Below are 17,223 nucleotides of genomic sequence, written 5' to 3'. Positions count from 1 at the left end.
CTGTGTTCACCGTCGCTCTTTTGCTTCCTAAAGTGGAACATGATAGACAATGTTTACGGCAGTGACCATATGCCTGCTCTCATAAAATTAACACAAACCCTCCACACCACTCCATCCCGACCACTGCGTTGGAAACTACATCTGGCAGACTGGCCAATGTCCACTGAAAAAGCTGCCCTAGAAAAAGAGATGCTTGGTGGCCTAAGCATACAAGAAATGAACGAGAAAGTCACCGCCTGCATTCTCGCGGCAGCCGAACAAACTATACCACAATCCTCCGGCGTTATAAAGAACAGACTTAAACCCTGGTGGACAAAAGGATGCACACAAGCTAAAAAATGCAACACAGGTATGGGACATCTTGCGCAAATATCCTACAGGAGAGAACCTCCTAGCATTTAAAAAGGCGAGAGCAAAAGCAGGGTTATTCGCAGGCCGGCTGAAAAACTCTCGTGGAAAAGGTATATTTCATCCAATAACAGTTCCATCACATCTAAAAGAATGTGGGATCAGGTGCACAAGTCGAACAGCAACTACAGTTCATATACCATCCCCATTCTCTCAACCCCTGGCATCCAGACAACTTTAGGCGAACAGGCAGACCTACTAGCGCAGCACTTTTGTGCTATTTCGAGCTCGGCAAACTATTCGGCAACTTTCCTAAAACATAAACAATCTACAGAAAAAGAAAAGCTTCCTATTACAGGTTATCACGACAAATCATACAACTCCCCTTTAACCCTGCAGGAAATTAACAGAGTGCTTTCTCAAGGTAAAAAAACAGCACCTTGCCCAGACAAAATGCATTAACAAATGCTAACCCATTTGTTTCAGGAAGCGGTGAAGGCATTGCTGCACTTATTTAACGCTATTTGGAACACTGGCAGAATGCCAACAGAGTGAAAAAAAGCCATTATAATTCCATTTCTCAAAGCCGGAAAAAATCCTACATTACCAACAAGCTACGGGCCCATAGCACTCACAAGTTGTATAGCGAAATCCTGCGAAGGCATTATTATTATTAGGCTTACATCCTAGGAAGCGATAACTTGATAGATGTCCACCAATGTGGTTACAAGAAAGGATGTTCCACCATCGATCACCTCGTTTGCCTTGAACATACAGTACGAGAAGCTTTCTTGTACAAGCAGCACTGCTTAGCAGTATTTTTCGATCTTGAAAAGGCATATGACACAACGTGGAAGTACGGTATCTTACGAGACCTGGCAGATCTTGGAATTCGCGGAAGGATGCTCAACTGCTTGTCCGACTTCCTAAGGAACCCAACTTTTCAGGTTCGTTTAGGTACCACTCTTTCAGAAACCTTTCCTCAAGAGAACGGTGTGCCTCAGGGCTGTGTCTTAAGCACAACCCTATTTATCGTCAAAATGAACTCTGTGAGCCAGGTCATGCCATCTACTCTTATGCACTCATTATATGTGGATGATTTCCAAATAGCGTGCCGGTTATCTAACATGGCGACGTGCGAGCGACAGATTCAAATAGCATTAAACAAGATAACACAATGGGCTAACAAAAACGGCTTCCGGTTTTCTGAGGAAAAGACGGTTGCTGTAGCATTCTCCCAGAAACGAGGATTACAACCAGGCCCCGTACTCAAAATAAACGAAACAGTATTGCCAGTAAAGCAAAGCAGAAGTTTCTGGGGGTCGTATTTGATAAGAAGCTCAATTTTCTTCCACACATTAATATTCTCAAGGTGAAATCCAACAACGCCCTTAATGTCCTCAAAGTCTTGTCCCGAAAGCACTGGGGTTCCGACCGTAAGTGCATCCTGCTCATCTACCGCTCTTTAGTACGCAGCAAATCAGACTACGGTAGTATAATCTACGGTTCAGCAAGAGACTCGTACCTTAAGCGCCTAGACCCTGTCCATAACAAAAGGTTACGCCTCGCAACAGGTGCCTATCGAACCTCACCTATTTCGAGCTTATACGTCGAAAGTAACGAACCATCCTTGGAATATAGGAGAACGCAAGTAATGCTCACGTATGTCCTTAGAGTTCGTTGTTCACCTTATCACATATGCCACATTATTGTCACACACTGCAATCTACGACAACACTACGCCAACAATCCAAACGCAATTAAGCCACTAATACTAAGATTTGAAGAAAAAGTTTACGCTCTAAATGTCCCTAACAAAGCACTCTCCGTCGCCAGAAGGCCACCCAGTTTGGCCCCATGGAGTAACTTCTACAAATTCTTGAATTTTTCACTCACACATATAAAAAAAACAACCCACGTGAACAGGTACTACTCGAATGCCTTACATTACAAGAAACGTACAAGACTTACGAAAAATTTTACACTGATGGTTCGAAGATATCTGCTTATGTCGGAAGCAGCGTGGTAGGAGCAACACATGAGCAAATAACTAAACTACCACAGTTCGTATCCATCTACACCGCTGAGTGCTGTGCGTTATGGATGGCAGTACAATACATTATAAGCTCAAAACATAAAAAAGCTGTAATATTTACAGACTCGTTAAGCACGCTGAAATGTCTCGATCGTAAATCTTAGTATGAGCCATTGATAGGCGATATTTTAAACATGCTATCCCACACACCTGATGACCACACCATACGCCTCTGTTTGGTGCAGAGTCATGTCGGGATCCCAGGTAATGAAAGGGCAGACCAACTAGCTGCAACAGCAAAAGAGATTGCGAGTCAAAAACCAACATACCTGCCAGAGATAAGATTGAAGCTGTTCGCCGGGCCACCACCTTTCACTGGTAGCTGAAATGGAAATCACGACAAAACAACAAACTTCACCTAATTGAACCTGTTCTTGGTGAATGGAAGGCCTGTCTTCGTTAAGCACGTTTTATTGAAGTAGTTATATGTCGACTACGAATAGGTCATACGCACATCACACATAACTATCTATTGGCAGGCAAAGAAGCTCCAACATGCGATAAGTGTCACGAGCAACCAACTGTAATGCACATTTTAATAGCTCGCCCACACATGGAAACATTAACAGAAAAACATTTTTGTATGTTTTACAGGTTAAATATTCTCTTTCATTCAATGTTACTCTTGGGCGATGACGCCCTAATACCCATAGCTGATGTGATCAGCTTTTGAAATGAAGCACAACTTCTGAACAAGGTATAACTACACTTAACTATGCTACCGCTAGACCTAGCAAAACTTGACTGATGTGACTCGTCGCACAGCGTCTTCGGAGAGGCACTTGTTGCAGCTGGAATTTACAACGAGGCACTTGCCTCCCGGCCCTCAGGTATAAGGGCACGGGTATGGCATTAGTGCTATGTAAAAGCCCTTACGGTTTTGACATAACCTCATGCACCAACCATGCACATTGAGCTACCCGAGCATCACACACATAATCTTAGAATAGATATATACTTCACGTGTTTACGGAGCCAATCCTTCAGGCCCCTATACAGCCACGTTTTACTGCTCATCATATCCTATATGTCATCGCCGTCCAGACATTTCAGAGTCATTGTCATAGCCGTGTCCGCTGTGGGTATTCTCACGAAGAGTCTGGCGCAGCATAGCCTTGTCGCTCTTGCGCCACAAAACCCAACTTAACTAACGAACTGTACATGGAAATAGGTTCGGTTGGTCCATTCCCCCGGATAACTATTGGGCATTTCCTTTGGGCACGTCGACGAATAATATCTTCATTATGCGAGACTCAATTTATGTCCCATCTAACCTCTGCACGTCTTCAGAAACGATAGGTTTTCGATGCTTTCATTGATGCCATGTGTTAGTGTTAGAGATTTGTGGATGAAGTATGACTCCCTTTGTTCGCGTTCACGAGTCCCGCAGAAGCCTGACTGGAGGAGGGTGACTCGTATTTTATCGAATGAGTGTTGTGGTAAACTCAGATGCTTGGAAAAAGGGAGATTTGGTAGTGTGCGTGGGCTTTGTGGTTATTGAAACGTAGTCTGAACGCCATACCAGTCTGACCGATATACTGCTGGCCACAGAGATCGCAATGCAGCATATATACCACGCTCTGACTGTCACAATTCAGCGAGTCTTTAATTTTGTATGTGAAGCCTGAGGACAAAGCCTTGGTTTAAAATAATGTATATACAGAAGATGATGAAACACTAATGCTGGTTAGGAAAATAGAACACGTGCTAAGAGTTATTAGGAGGTGCCGGAAATCGAACGACGCGAACAGTGAGTTCACCGGGGGCAGCGCGGAAGTCAAGTCCGGGCAAAGGGCTGACGGTTCAACGACGCTGAGTGAGGCACTCGATGTTTGGGTAGTGCTGGGGTTGTGCTGCCAACCGCGGTCAGCAACGCTGCTCACCACCGGGGTCATTGACCTTGAATGCGCATGACTCCTGCCCCGCTGTGCACGAATGTTGGCTGAGGATCACTGTGGTAGACGCGTGGCTCACCTAGGGGGAACGTCCTGGAGACGTTTCAACAATGCCAGGCCCGATGTGGTCGGAAAGCTGGTTAGGCCCCATGTGCGTGAATGGCTGGTTCGGCCACAGGTGCTTGGATGGCTAGTTTGGCCACAGGTGCTTGAACGGCTGGTTTTGCCCCAAGTGGGAGTCTGGTGCTACTTCGAGTCTGAAACCTGGCGGGTCTCTGCTCCCGCATCTTGCTTCTTTGATCGCCAGCCACGTCTGTCTATCTTCTTTCCCTTCTTTCTCGGTCTCGTCCCACCGTGCCTCGCACCACCACGTGCCCCGATTCCCCACGTCGTCTTCCTTGATGGTCTCAGAGGCACACAGTTCAAACGCGTTTCCCGCGCTTCGCTGTTTACTTGGCCCTTCAAACACGGCCACTTATCATAGAGGCACACCTCACTAGCTGAGACCCCGGAGTGCATTTCGCACTACTGGATCAATTTCGGTGGGCAGCTAAGGTGAGTGGAGTCCTGCACATAAGTCCCCAGCTTTAGGTACCGTTCAGTCGAGTTTTCCAGTCTGACTGCAGTGTCAGAATACATAGACTAGCAGATAAAAAACAAAGCAACCTTGAGACAGCCTCGATGAAAATTGAATGTGACGTTCGCGTTCCGCGCCCTGCATCTTTCGGTGGAATGAGGCCGGAGTACAAGGGGGGAGCGAGCACGCTTTTTTTTGCGTGCCCCTAACGGCGAATGTTAAAAACCTTAAGACAGCGCAGTGTGAGAAACGCAGTGCCCTCTGGTCAGTGTGCTGTGCCTCTATATGCTCTAAGACTCCCCTTTCTCTTTTCCCTTATATAAAGTTTTACTCTCCCTCTCTCTTGAGAGGCGCCCAGTCAGCGAACGGTTGAGAGTGAGGTGCGAGTGGGTGGGAGAGTGGGATGCAGTGAGGAGAGAGCAAATGGTGAGAGAAGGAGTGGTGAAGCAATGTACCTACCCTCTCCTGCATTCTCTTGCACTACATGGTACCGTTGCTAGTGGCGAGGATAAGCGTGCGCAGCCACAGCTGTGGCAATGGGAGAGGGAGTGAGAGCGGAGAGAAAACACCTGCCGGCACGCGGTCACCACCACGGACGCCGCCAACCGATGCTTGGCTTAGCCCAACTCAGAAATGCATTGGAACCTAAAAACTTTTTGACTCATTTATCGGCAACCGAGAGGACGCCGGAAATAAAGCACGTTTGCCTGCCGAAAAATGCGCTGAAGTGTTTTGGCTTAACCCGGCCGTCGCCGACGTTACGAGGGTTAGCAGAGCTGGTCACGCTCGTGAATGTGGACGTCGCGCCTGCAACACCGAAGAGGTACGAGCCAGGAAGCGGAACGCAAGCATCGGCAGCGGAAAACCACCGACCACGACAGAGTGCGAGTCGAGCACGCCGATCACGTTCGAGGATGGAGAAGGCGCGTTTGTAACGCCTACGAGCGTCATCAACCCGTCAGCAACACCGATTAGACGAGAGCCAATGATGGTGGTAAGCATTTATTAAAAACAAAGAGGTTGCCGGGGAAGCCAGCCCCTAGTGGGTCAGCTTCCCTGCAGTACTAGGTTGAGTCCCTAGTCATTGACCTAACTGGTTATGGCCGTGGTCCTGGCACGCTGGACCATGGCTTGTTTAGCCGAATGGTCTCGGCAACCGAGCAGGGCCGCCTCCCAGTCCTTGGTTGAATTTGGGTTGGGGGGTATAGAAGGACTGAGCCAGCATGCCTATACCATGTGGTAGGTGTCAGTCACCTTCACACAGTACTGGCAGAGGCCGCAAAAACAAGAGCCAAAGTGTTTAAGCGCTGCCGGGCACAGTAGCGTGTTGGTGAATTGATGGAGAAGAATTCTCTCGTCCGCCTTGCTTAGTCCTTCAGGGTGGGGGAAAATGGCGGTTGGAGTTCCGGCAATCAGTAATTATCTCTCTATAAGTCAGGAGAGGTACGCTCGCTTCTGGATCACAGGGGTCATTGGTGGTCGATGCAGTGGCCCGAGTAAGAGTGCGCAGGCGGCAGCGTGCGCCGCCCTATGGCTGCGAGGCCCTGATGACCAGGAGTCGAGAATATTGAATGCGGAGAGGGGGAACCTACTCGCGGAGAAGATTTAGGAATTTTGGCAGGTAGGGGTGAGATCCATCCTAGTTGAAAATTTCGGCAAGCTCTTGTGGAGTCTGGTAATATAATTTGACAACTGTCGTGTGATATAGCCAGAGCTATAGTAACCTCTTCAGAGGTAGCACTGGGTGCGCGGAAGGCCAGACCATCCACCAGCCTGTCTTGGTGGACCACGGTGGCCGTATACCAACCCTCGCGGTAAGGGCCGGCAATGTCCGTGTAAAATACGTTTCGTTCAGAGCCGAATTGGCACTAGAAAGCAAGAGCCTGCACATCTCGACGGCTAGCGTGTGACTCACGTGACATATTCGTGGGGAGGGGTCAAACATGAATCGCGTATTTCCAATGTTCGTGCACTCTTACCCGCTCCTCTGTGTGGAATTTGTGACCAATGTGTAGGTGATCTATGAGTAGCCTGCCTGACGGGGTCTGCGCCAGGTGCGTGGATTGATTTGTTAGGTGAGCCTCCCGCAGCTCCCGGTAGGTGTTCACAACTCCCAAAGCAAGAAGTTTTGCATTGAAAGTAGTTATCAGGAGATCTAGGGCTCTCTTAATGATTTCGTGGAGGGTGACTTCCAAAGAATTTTCATCATGCTTTCGTAAGTGCAAGTATGGAGTCGCATACTAGATGCAACTAGTGACAAAAGCATGCGCGAAACGAAGCATAACCTTGCTTTTGAGACCTCCCCGCTTGTAGGAGACTCGGCGGACCATGCGGCCCACCTGTTCCCCAACCTTACGCAGCTTTTGAAGTGTTGTCTCGACCCTGCGGTGTTTGTGAATGTGGATTCCAAGGACATGGATCTCCCGTGTTTCATATATAGGTCCACTGTGCAGAGAAAGGTTAAAGGACGAAGTGCACTTCGCGGATGGCCGAAGGTGCACGAATTCAGACTTCTGCCGGGATCATGGGAGGCCGCAGTATGCCCCATATTCGTCCAATATATAGACTGCGGTTTACAGGCTGCCCACGCATCTTTCTGTGGCCCACAGAGTGATATCGTCGGCATAAAGCGCATGCGTTACCCCGTCGACAGCAGCCAAGCGGGCCGGGAGCTTTACCATAGCTAAGTTTAAAAGCACAGGCGACAACACAGCGCCCTGTGGTGTGCCTCCCGTGCTTAGCGGATAGGGGCCGTATTCCCGATCTTGTAAGCGAATATACGCTGCTCGGTGAGTAACAAAAGTTCGGATGTAGTTGAATCGGCGCTTGCCGCAGTTAGTGGCACTTATATGAGCTAGGATTACTTCGCGCTTCACATTATTGAAGGTTTCCTTCAGGTCAAGCGCTAGAACAATGTTGTCGTTGTGGGGGTGTTCTACGGGTTTAAGAACTTCGTGTGTAAATCAGGAATATTTCCTGCGAAGAATCCTTGAGCCTGAATCCATGCACAAAATCAGCCAAAAATGTCGTGCTCTTTCGAGAAGGAAGAGAGACGATCCCTGACCCTAGTTTTCATTAGCTTCCCCGAACAATAAGTAAAGAGAAATGGGTTTGAGATTCTCAGTGCTGATTGGTTTCCTGGCTTTGGAATAAAAGTTACTAGAGACGTTTTCCAGTCTAGAGCGAGGGATGTTTTTTCGAACCATATCTGATTTATATGATCGAGAAGCGACTGGTGCGCTGCATCGAGTACATTTTTTAGGAATTTTACGGTGATTTTGTCTCGCCCAGAGCCGTACCGCGCCTCAATTTGGCTAGAGTGGCGCGAAGGTTGTGCAACTGGAAAGGAGCATCCAGTGCTGAGCTCACCATGCCTGCATAGTGATATGCCGAGCTTCGCGTGTCCTGCTGAGTGCAAAGATATCGGTCCCGTAGTGAGAGAGCTAGTTGTGTTGTGGAGCCGGGGAAATTGTGAAAAGATCAGTGCTGTTGTTTTTGCGCTTCGCCGCAAATTTCAGCGGGATCAATTAGACTGCGTAAGAGTTTTAATGTAATGTGGCCGGACATTTGCCTGCTGACAGTGCTACAGCGATCTACCCGATTTGAGTGGGCAAGCTGGGCGGCGTACTCGGCCACCTTCTGGGTGAAATCCAGTAGCCGCATGCGGAGTTTGCGGTTGTGTTTTTGTCGGCGCGATCTCTTTGTGAGGCTGCTACGAGCCTCCCAAAGACGGAGGAGATGGTTATTTACAACTGGATGGATATCCGTGAGTTGTAGTTTGGTATCGTGCTTTACTAGTGCTTGGAACACAGAGTGAGCCCACTGAGAATAAACTTTCTCTAGGATGGGAGAGGTCGGTAAAGATTGACAGAAGGCTTCTAAGTTGGGTAGTTGAGCTTGTGCGATGGGGTGTTGTAGGGGTAGTGTAGAAAATGTAGTGTTGAGAATTCAGGTGTCACTACCGAGGGTTTGTTTACTCGGCATTGAACCAATCTGCGTCTCTGATGTTTTTAGTAAATGTTAGGTCGGGGCAGGTGTCCCGGCTGACAGAGTTACCTACTAGAGTTGGTTGCGCAGGGTCTGTGTGAAGAGTCATGCCCAGCGTGGAAGTTAGCTGCGCAAGTTTCGTTTCACGCATCTCTTCCTTCCAATAGCCCCAAAGCCTGCTAGGGGCGTTAAAGTCCCCTGCCATTAAGAGGGGGTCGTGCCCTGCGAGCTTCAGTGCCCTGCTAAAGATGTCAGCTAATGTGATACCTTTGAGTTGTGGTTGGCACCAATTATTAAGGATGTGCACAGGTCAGGTAAGTTATGCGCAGGGGAAGGACCGTGATCATAGTGTATGAGTACGGTATTAAATTTTCGAGGTCAATCTCTTGCGTAGTGAAGTTTTTATGTACAAGAAGGCAGATGAATGGGTCCCGTTGACAAGTGTTAAGACCTGAGAGGCCACGGCGTTTCTGGGCTCCTAAAAAGCAACGACAGTGCACAGGCTTTCGAAGGTTTCAAGATAGAGGCGGAAATAGGCCCGTTTGGTCAAGCCTCTACAGTTCCACAGAATCAAAGAGAGTAGCTGAGGTTTTCGGGGCGGCGATGGGGAGAAGTGATTAAGATGTGTCGCCATATTGAGATGTTGGGGTGGCTGGGAGGGACTTTACTCCTGCGTTGGCGCCCTGTGAAAGCAGGTGCTCGGAGTCCTCGGAGGGTATAGCTAAATTGCCTGTATTTGAAAGCTTAAAGGGACAGTTAACGGCCTTCAAAGGACTAGCCCTTCGGCTTCGAGGGTTTATGCCGTGAAGCCAAGTTTTAATGCTACTCGTCACCTGTTGGGTGAGAGTGTTGTGCACAGTTTCAATGACTTTTCTTATGGTGGTAACTTGTGTCATCAAAGCTGTCATAGTACTTTCAGTAGCCTGAAATCGCTCTTCAGCATTAGAAGGCTCCGAGACGGACGAAATGGTGCGCATAGGCGTTGGTTCTGGAGTGGAAACGGTAATATTGATGGTAGATGAGGCTGGGGGGGAAGGGCTGGTACATTATCTATCTCCAAAGCGAATATTTTGGCTTGAAGCTGCGCGTTTTGTGCCCGCAGAGGAGCAAGCTCTTGTTTCAGCTCGAGAATTCTTCGGGGGAGGAGAAGGAAAAGGAAGAGCAAGAAGAGAGAAGAAGCAGAAGGCGGCTCTCGCCCCGTTGCTTACCTGAGAAGCTGTTTTCTTAGTCGGCCGCATGTGGGTGGCGGCATCAGTCAAAGGTAAAAAGTCACCAGCTTGGAGCACAGGGCACCCTAGTCAGGTGTCTTGGATGATGTCTGCCGTGATGTTGATATCTTAGGTAGAGGTAGTGCTTGCTGACTGTTCCCTCCAGTAGCAGGCTTCTTGGCGGCTTGTTGGTAGCTCCCGGTTGACGTCCTTCTGGGAGGACGTCAGATGTCTTGGGCACTCACCGCTGCTTCAACGAGTCATGGCTGCCATGATTCCCACTTGGCTTTGGCAGGTGGCGAAAGAAACCTTGCTTAGCAGACCTGGGATCCGGTGAGGTGTCCCTCGCCACACACAAGGCACAATGGCTTGCATTCGTGTGGTGCCAGTCCTTCCTCAGAGGCACTCGCAACTTGACCACAATGGCCGCAGCGTTGGTCGTTTGGGTGGGGACACAGCTCCACCCGGGTGCCCATCGTCCCGCAGTGGTAGCATGCTAGCATGGTGCGTTTGTATTCGCGTACTGGTGTCACAAAGCTGTTGTAGTGCACCAAACGTGGCACGCGGCGGCCCCCAAAAGGTATAAGGGCCACAGTAGTGTTGCCAAGATTTCTGATCAAAACGACGCTTCCACCACGCCAGTGGAATTTCACTTTCAAGGAGGTGGAGGTCTCGTGCTTGTGCACCCCAATTACGCCACAGACCACTTCCCCACGGATCTCGGCGTGGCCGATCATTGGTAGGGAACCTGTGATGTTCGAGTGATAATTATCGTGAGAGAAGGTTCGTAGAGTTCATGTCTTCGGTTGACACAACGATGATATTTTGTTCGCACACGGGTCACACGCTGATAGAGTCACTCGTGGTAGAGTTCATGTATTAGGTGAGCTTGGCGCCTAGTTAACATGGTTTAACGGTAGCTTTGAGATACAGCGTCTCCCGAGGCTTCAGGACGATGTTAAAGTCTTCCGCAGCATTGTGGGGCATAGTGGTAGGACGCCACGATACTCGGGATGTCTTCTTCTTGGGCGTTGTGTTCGTGGACGTGGCCTTATTGGTAGCCGAGCCCTTTGTAGCTTTAGATTGCTGGCGACGCTTGTGGAGGGCCACCACGGCGAAAAGTGTCTCATCCCCGATATCTGTTGGTGAGACGGAGTTTCTGGGCCCTGAGGTAGAAACGTCTTTTCACTCTAACGTCGTGGGATCATATCTACGGAGAGCGGTGGCCGTCATGTGTGGCTGTGACCGTGGAGAAGTCCCGAGTCAGTCAGTGTTCGCTTCAACGCTGGGTCGGGCGAGCATAGCTACCGCGAGGTGAGGTCAACAAGTGGGCATAAAATACCCAAACATCGGCTCACCTGGATGAGAGAGGTGTCTTCTGGTGTAAAACAATGTTAAAAAGATGATAGGCTCTATCTTGATGAAGTGTAAAGCAGGATTTCCTCACGGAAAGAATGGGAGCTGATGTGACGCACGCCCGCTCTCGTTGCGCGCTCACAGCGTCTCACTCAGCCAAGGAAGTCGAGTGGAAGCGCTGACAGGGGAAGGCCAACACCGGCAAATCTCAAGTGCCAACGACTGGCACGCGTATGCACGCGCCTACGCGTCAAAAGCGTCTAGTCGCGCCTGTGGAGGAAAAGGGCGCGCGACCACTGACACGCGTCAACCGCGTTGACGCCCACGCGTCCAAGGACGATGCACAATGTCGCTTGACCTTTTGGCTTAGAACTGTCCAAGTTCAGCACAGAACGGCACGTTCCTAACTGGAGCGGGTTTTATATATTTTAGAGGATATGAGAACACGTTATAAAATTGATAGTGCTTCACCCACCACAGTTTAGACTATTTTAGAAGTAATAGACATTTCAGTGCCCAAAGTAACTACAGCGGTATGCACCAGAAATCAACATCGGTGCGTGCGCCGCTGCCGCGAATGAACATTAGCGTCTAGCATACTGTACGTCTATCATAGGCGTGTGCAGCGTTCTCCTTAAGAAGGGGGTGCTGCAAAAGTGTGTCCCAGTGCCCCTCTCCATGTAGGGGCGGATTTCGCACCCCCTCCCTATTATGTTAATATATGGAGTTGACATTGAGCACTCCCCCCCTCCTCTCTTCGGTGAATGAGGTGGCGGCTGCCCTCCTGATCAGGTTTACAAACCATCAGCTTTCTATACCTGCACTACCAAATTTATTAACAATATTGTTACACGACATTGTATATGCTGGTACCTTCAGTATATTTACACAACATATTTTATAGCACTCAACTTAATAATCAGGCCTGCAACTTCATGATCTGACATATTTAAGTCAGTCAAAAGACTACAATTGAGACCAGGGTAGGAGGCTTCCGGCTGATGTGTGTGTTCGAAATACCCTCTAATGCAACAAAGCACACCTGGTTCTTATTGATACAATAGATATTGGCTATAATATAGGAACCAAATACTGCGTAGAATGCCTTCGGACATTTTCCATAGTCGAAATGTGCTCTAATGCAACTAACTGTGCCTGACACTTCATGATGTGACAGATATCGGTCATAATATTGCAACTGACCTCTGTATGGAAGACTTCTGGACGTAGTCTTTAGTCAAAGTATTCTCTAAAGTGACAAACCACACCCAACTGTTCATGAAGTCACACATATCGGTCATAATATTAGAACTGAAACCTTAATGCAGGACTTCTGGATGTTGTCTTTAGTCAAAGTATTCTCTAAAACGACAAACGGCACCCAACTGTTCATGAAGTCACAGATATTGGTCGTAATATTAGAACTGAAACCTTAATGCAAGAATTCTGGACGTTGTTTTCAGTCAAAGCATTCTCTAAAGAGACAAACGACACCCAACCGTTTATGAATTCACAGATATTGGTCATGATATCGGCACTGGACCCTGTATGGAATACTTCTGGACGCTGTCTTTAGTCAAAGTATTTTCTAAAACGACAAACGACACCCAACTGTTCATGAAGTCACAGATATCAGTCATAATAATAGAACTGAATCCTTAATGGAAAACTTCTGGACGTTGTCTTCAGTCAAAGTATTCTCTAAAACGACAGACGACACCCAACTGTTCATGAAGTCACAAATATCGGTCGTAATATTAAAACTAAAACCTTAATGCAAGAATTCTGACGTTGTTTTTAGTCAAAGCATTCTCTAAAAAGACAAACGACACCCAACTGTTTAAGAAGTCACAGATATCGGTCATAATATTGGAACTAAACCTTGTATGGAAGACTTGTGGACGTTGTCTTTAGTCAAAGTGTTCTCTAAAACGACAAATGACACCCAACTGTTCATGAGCTCACAGATATTGGTCATATACCTGGAACTGAACCCTTCATGGAAGGCAGCCAAAATGTTCTCCAATGCAATACAACACACCCGACACATCATGATGCAACAGATATTAGTGATCAGATTGGAACCGAGCACAGCGTGGAACACTTTCGTATGGTAGATTTATTTATTTTCTAACACGGCAGCCCAATGTGAGGCTACTGCAAAAGTGGCGTACATATATACAAAATGAAACAATTTAAGCAGTAATACCACATTAAGTGTGCCAAGGTAAACAAATATCACTACCCTTGAGTGCACCCCGGTAATAAATGAGAGAAATAGGACATTATTATAATACAAGTGCCTACAAAAAGTCAGACACACTGGTATTAGGAATCAAACCAAATAGAACAATCCAGTGTTTGATAACTTTATTTGAACGTGTTAAAGAGCTCTACAAATGACTTCTAAGCTGGATGGTGATTGCGGATCAGTGCTGTGTTGAAGGCGTCAGCACTTTGCTGGTAATTTAAATATCCTTTAACATCTACAAAATGCATCTGACACTTCTTGATGTGAACCCCGCAGGGGCGCCTGTGAAAGCAGGCGTTTGGTGTGTAGCGACACCCCGGACCCGAGCTAACGGGGGAGTTTCTACTTCCTCCCACGCCTAGCCGTGCGTGGCTTTGCCGTGTCTGGGGAAAAGGGGATCCTGGGGGTTGAGCCGACGCTGGGTGAATGGACCGTTAAGGCCCCCCGGCAGAGGCAACACACCCCCTTGGCCCCGGCTTCACGTAGATGGCACCTCTGGGCTGACCCACCCAGGGGAAATCGGCAGTCGCCTTTTTCTATCTCTCTCTCCCTACATCTTCGTCTTTCTTACTTTTTTAGCTTTCCTGTCTACTTCTCTCTTCTGCGTACTTCCAATTTGCTCGGCGGCAAGGGTTAACCCTTTGCAAATAGCCTACCTTGGTCTAGGCGCATTGGGTTATGACAGTGTTGTACGGCTGACGTCTGCAAGCTTTCAGCACCTGCAAACTTGCAGCGTCCCCTTGTTGGGCTCCGTGGTGGGTGGCCGCCAACGCTGCTGAACAAAAATAAGACCGGCAGGCATGGAGCATTCCCTCAACTGTCTGATCGTGCCGGCCTAAAGCGGGTACGCACCGACGACGTAAATTTCTTTAACCAGCCAATAGAAACTTTTCCCCACTTCCACGTCATTCACTGTGAAAAAACCGGAAAGCAAGCCAGGACCGTATCCCCTTTCGTAGTTGCCAGGTGTCTTACTGAAACTCTCGGGGCTAGATACAAAGTAACTAAAATGGCTAGCGGAGACCTTCTTCTCGAAATTCGGGACAAAGCACAATTTGTAAAGCTAGACAGCCTCTCAACGTTTGGGGACGTACCGATCACCGTAACACCACACAGATCTATGAACATCACTCGCGGAGTGGTATTTGATGCAGACTTACTTGACCTCACCGAAACTGAACTTTTAGAAGGGTGGAAGAGCCAAAATGTCAATAATGTACAGAAAATTATCATCAGAAGAGATAATAAGGAAATACCAACGAAACACTTCATACTCACGTTTGCATCCAGTAAACTACCAGATTCCATTCAAACAGGGTACACGAAGACATCTATCAGGCCGTATATACCAAACCCTCGTCGTTGCTTCCAATGCCAGAGGTATGGCCATGGCTCTAAAATCTGCCGTGGTCGCCAGACTTGTGCACAATGTGGAGTCCTAGGCCACGTGTCTGAGAACTGCAAACAACCGCCACACTGTGTAAACTGTGAAGGAAACCATGCCGCATATTCACGTTCCCGCACATACTAGAAAAAAGAGAAAGAAATAATTACATTAAAGGTGAAGGAGAACATATCATTTAAGGAAGCATGGCGAAGAGTCGCTCCATTCTATGGACCTACATACGCTGATGCGGCGCGTCAGAGGGCACCGCCGCACCAGCCCTCGCCACTCCTTCGGCCCGCGCATACCGAGCCGGCGGTTGTGGCACCTGCCCCCGAGGCGGCTGTAGCCCAGGCTACACCGCCTTCTCCCAAACAGAGACCGGAGACTCTAGAGTCTTCGGGTATCAAGGCCTACCCTCACCAGGCGAGGCCCGTAATTCGAACTAACAGCCCGCATGTGCGGGCATCCAGTGCCTCCGAAGAGGCAATGGATACGTCGGTACCCCTGGTGCCGAAAGAGCGGCGTGGCTCCTTGGAGCGCGCCAAGAAAACGAAAAGCAAATAACAGGGCCCGGTGACGGCTCTGTTAAGTGAACTCAAATTCCCCGTCTAAACAGCCACTCGCTTTTCGTACACACAGCACTATTTTACATTCACCATGAACACTCAAATTATACAATGGAACGTCAGGAGCCTTCTCAGAAACCTTGACGACATCCAAGAACTCTTACACGAACACTTACCAAAAGTGCTGTGTGTACAAGAAACACACCTTAATTCAAAACACACAAATTTTCTTCGTAAATACGTTATTTTTCGAAAGGACCATGATGATGTCATGACATCATCCGGAGGTGTTGCCTTCATAGTAAATCAAGGAATTGCATGCACACACTTACAACACCAAACATGCCTTGAGGCAGTGGCTGTTTGAGCGGTTCTTTTGGATAAACTGATCAAAATCTGCACTATTTACATTCCTCCTAGCTATCAGCTGCAAAAACGTGATTTACACTCTTTAATTGATGAACTTCCGAAGCCCTATGTTCTCCTTAGAGACTTCAATGCCCATAGCAGGCTATGGGGAGACTCTCGTTGCGACGCGCGAGGTCGACTGATTGAACAGTTCGTTCTCTCGTCGAGCGCATGTCTCCTAAACAGAAAAGAACCAACCTATAATAATTATGCACATAACACCTACTCCTCCATAGACCTAAGCATAGTATCTCCATCTCTTGTGCCTCTACTTCAGTGGAAAGTTGTCAGTGATCTGTACGGAAGTGACCACTTCCCCGTAGTTTTGAGCACAACTACAGCAACTGAGTGTCCACCCCGTGTTACCAAGTGACTCATAAACAGAGCCGACTGGGAACAGTTTTATACCATCGCTCAACTAGGTTGGAATGACATATGTACTTTGAACATTGATGTTGCTGTCGACTACTTCACAGCATTTTTGATTGATGCTGCAACAAAATGCATCCCACAAACAAATGGACACCCTAGAAAACGGCGTGTGCCATGGTGGAACTCTGAATGCCGAAACGCGCGCAAACAGCAAAACAGAGCTTGGAGGTTGCTTCGGAACTCCCCGACAGCCGAAAATCTTGACATCTTCAAAAAAATAAAGTCTCAAGGCAGGAGAACGCGTCGGCAGGCCAGAAGAGAAAGCTGGCAGAAGTTTTTGTCAGGGATCAATTCATACACACAGGAGGCTAAAGTCTGGAACATGGTCGGTAGGATAGCAGGAAAACAAGTACACACACTTCCACTCGTAAACACTCAGGGTGATACCTTGGAAGATCAGGCAAACTTCCTTGGTGCACACTTCGAACAGGTGTCCAGCTCATCTCACTATACTGACACTTCCCAAAAATACAGAACAAGAATAGAAAAGCAGAAACTCGAACACAAATGCCTTAGACCCGAAGCATATAACCGAGCTTTCAGTCTAGCTGAGCTGCGAACGTCTCTAAACTCATGCAGTACTTCTGCCCCAGGTTCTGACCGTGTGGTGTATGAAATGTTAAAAAACCTACCAATCGAAACACGAAAAACCTTACTTTGTTTGTACAGTGCTATCTGCTTTTCTGGCACTATCCCTACCTCCTGGAAAGAGG

General features: G+C 48.0%; 1 pseudogene; it reads right to left on the bottom strand.

The window, feature by feature from the left end:
- Positions 1-2,667: 2,667 nt before the first annotated feature.
- Positions 2,668-17,223, bottom strand: part of LOC142802961 (uncharacterized) — a 37,538-nt pseudogene continuing 22,982 nt past the window's right edge.

Source organism: Rhipicephalus microplus, chromosome 3 (genome assembly GCF_043290135.1).
Source record: "Rhipicephalus microplus isolate Deutch F79 chromosome 3, USDA_Rmic, whole genome shotgun sequence".
Classification (NCBI taxonomy): domain Eukaryota; kingdom Metazoa; phylum Arthropoda; class Arachnida; order Ixodida; family Ixodidae; genus Rhipicephalus; species Rhipicephalus microplus.
The sequence above is the reverse complement of the archived record's forward strand: the minus strand, read 5'-3'. Positions and strand labels throughout refer to the sequence as shown.